We start from the raw sequence: 3,431 nt of genomic DNA on the forward strand, positions 1-3,431 counted from the left end.
CACTATTTACTTTTTACGCTGCAAAGAAATACAGTATTAGCAAGTTTGTAGAAAGAGCCTGCAATCTGCTCTAAAAGCAGTGAACACCACCAACAAAAAGTTACTTAAGTTCTCTGTGCCTCAGTTTCCTCATCAATGAGGATCAAAATGGGGATGATAATAACAGGACCCACTTTATTAGAATGTTGTGAAGATAAAATGAATTCAATGAAGGGTCAGCAAACTTGTCCTATAAAGGGCCAGAGAGTAACTATTTTAGGCTTTGTGGGCCACATAAGGTCTTGACTGCATCTTCCTCTTCTTTTTAAAACAACTCTTGGTTGGGGGCACCTGGGTGGCTCAGTCAGTTAAGCGTCCAACTTCGGCTCAGATAGGTCATGATCTCATGGTTGGGGGGTTCAAGCCCTGTGTCGGGTTCGGTGCTGACAGCTAGCTCAGAGCTTGACGCCTGCTTCAGATTCTTTGTCTCCCTCTCTCTCTGACCCTCCTCTGATCACGCTGTGTCTCTCTCTCGGAAATAAATAAAAAACATTTTAAAAAATTTAAAGAAACTCTTGGGGCACCCAGGTAGCTCAGCTGGTTTAGCATCTGACTCTTGATTTCAGCTCAGGTCAGGATCTCATGGTTGGGGTGTGAGATCGAGCCCTGAGTTGGGCTCTGCGCTGACAGTGTGGAGCCTGCTTGGGTTCCTTTCTCCCTTTCTTTGCTCCTCCCCCCCTCTCTCAGAATGAATAGACTTCAAAAAATAAATAACAAATACAACTATTTAAAAATATAAAACGAGGGGCACCTGGGTAGCTCAGTCGGTTAAGCATTCGACTTCACCTCAGGTCATGATTTCACAGTCCGTGGGTTCGAGCCCTGCGTCGGGCTCTGTGCTGACAGCTCAGAGCCTGGAGCCTGCTTCGGATTCTGTGTCGGCCTCTCTCTCTGCCCCTCCCCTGCTCACTCTCTATCTCTGTCTCTCAAAATAAAGACACAAAAAAAAATAAAATAAAAAAAAATAAAAATATAAAATCATTCTTAGCTCAAGGGGCACAGGACAAGAGGCACGAAAGGTCAAATATACTGTAGTTTGATGATCCCGGAGTCAAGTCATGAAAAGAGCTTAGAATGGTGCCTGGCAAATAGCAACTGCCAAATAAGTGTTCCAAAAGGAAAAAATTCCCAGAATTCCTCTATCTGAACCACTACTACCTTCCTGTCTTTTACCATGTACATAAATACTTCATATAATCACAGTCAAAATGTTGAAGAATACTTGATGATATATCTTGTTTTTAAATTGCTGAATAATAAGAATTACAATTACAACACCTTATTATAGTACTCAACTGCTGCCTAAATTCCACTAAATATACCAAAACTTAAATAAGCATGATTAAACAGTTTGTTGCTGATTTTTGGTAAAACAAATAATGCCAAATAAATACATTTTAAAAGTTATGTAAACTTAATTTTTAAAATATTAATGTTTTAAAAGAAGTTGATAGCTACTAGAGCTGATCCATGAATTCAGCAAAGTTGCAGGATACAAAATCAACGTACAGAAATCCGTTGCATTTTTATACACTAACAATGAAGCAACAGAAAGAGAAATCAAGAAACTGATTCCATTCACAACTGCACAAAAAACACAATTGCATAAAAAATACCTAGGAATAAACCTAACCAAAAATATAAGAGATCTGTATGATGAAAACTATAGAAAACTTATGAAGGAAATGGAAGAAGAAACAAAGAAATGGAAAAACATTCCATGCTCATGGATCAGAACAATAAATATTGTTAAAATGTCATTACTACCCAAAGCAATCTACACNGAAAAAGGTGGGGGTCCCTTGGGAGAAAATAAGATTTAGTAATTCTGTGATGAAAAAAAGTATTAGTTAGAATATTTTTCTTTGAGGGATGCCTGGGTGGGTCAGTCAGTTAAGTGTCCAGCTCTTGATTTCGGCTCAGGTCATGATCTCATGGTTTGTGGGATCAAGGCCCGCATCAGGCTCTGTGTTGACAGTGTGGAGCGTGCTTGGGTTTCTCTTTCTCCTCTCTCTCTGACCTTCATGCACGCTCATGCTCTCACGCTCACGCTATCAAAACAAATAAACATTAAAAAACAATATTTTCCTTTCATCATATTAGAATTAGTGTTACTAAAATTCAAACTTCACTCAAAAATTTTATTGCATAAAAATCATACCTCAAAGCTATAAAAATGTTAGCTTTAGGGTGATGAAAACCCTCTGAAATTAGATCAGGTATTATGAAGATGGTTGCAGAACTCAGCGAACATACTAAAAACCACTGAACCCACTCTAAACCTGTAAATTATATCTCAATAAAACTTTTTAAAAAAGTGAACTTTGTTTGTAATTGCTTAGGCACATCAGCTAGTAATGAAAAGTGCTTAATGGATAAGAAAGGAAGAGAGTTTATTTAAACCACAAAGTGACTATATGCGGACCACTAAGCCTAAAATATTTACTATCTGGTCCTTTACAAACAATCTCTGATTTAAACTAGTGTATTTGTGACTAGCAAAATTAATGAAAGGAACCAACTTCCCTCTAAAATTTACAGACAGGGAGAAAGAAAAGACTGAAACACGAGCAGGGTTTGTTACAGGGGAAAAGGTGATGTCAGTAACAGGAGATAAATTTATGCTGCTACTTCAGAGTGAACTGTACAGGGCCGGGTGCAGTGAATGAACCCACCTGTCCTTGAACACAGAAAGACAAATGGACAGTAAGTAGGGACCTTCACTCCAAGGAAGATGTGGATGAGGACACCCGTGCAAAAATAAGCCATCGCTATGAGAACAGCACTGGACACATCCTCCAACTAAGGTGAAAGACCCAACTCCAGCAATTTTCCTCTTCCTCCCACATTTTCCCCCCTTCCAGTAGGTCCTTCCTGCCACCATACACCGTCCGTGTGATGAAGCTCGCAGCTCTCCAGACAGAACCACACCCTCCTGGGACCACCTCCCTCCTTCTCCATCTATAACCACACCCCTCAAAGGGCCGCCGGTGTACCACAGTCGTTCCGCTTTCTCTCCTATTCTTGCCCAGCCCCTCACCAATCTTGCCTTCGCACCCCCCACTGCGCCACACCGCTGGAGTCCGGATCGCTCACGAAACCCACGTCACCAAACCTACTTGCTATTTCTCCTCCTCGTCCTCCCGGACCTACCAGCAGCACTTGCCAGTCAATCACACTTTCCTTCTAGAAACACTTTCTTCACTTGAATTCCAGAACACTACACTTCCCTGGTTTTCCTCCCACTTCTAACAATTCCTTCTGTCTCCTTTGCTGATTTCTCCGTATCTCCCCCTTCACCACTCTGACCCCTGTATAGTGAACCCTGGTGTTCTCTAAATAATGACTTCAGTCTTTAGACCTCTCACTGTCTACACTCTCTCCCCAGTCTC

The sequence above is a fragment of the Crocuta crocuta genome, unplaced genomic scaffold (genome assembly GCF_008692635.1).
Source record: "Crocuta crocuta isolate KB4526 unplaced genomic scaffold, BGI_CrCroc_1.0 scaffold312, whole genome shotgun sequence".
Taxonomy (NCBI): domain Eukaryota; kingdom Metazoa; phylum Chordata; class Mammalia; order Carnivora; family Hyaenidae; genus Crocuta; species Crocuta crocuta.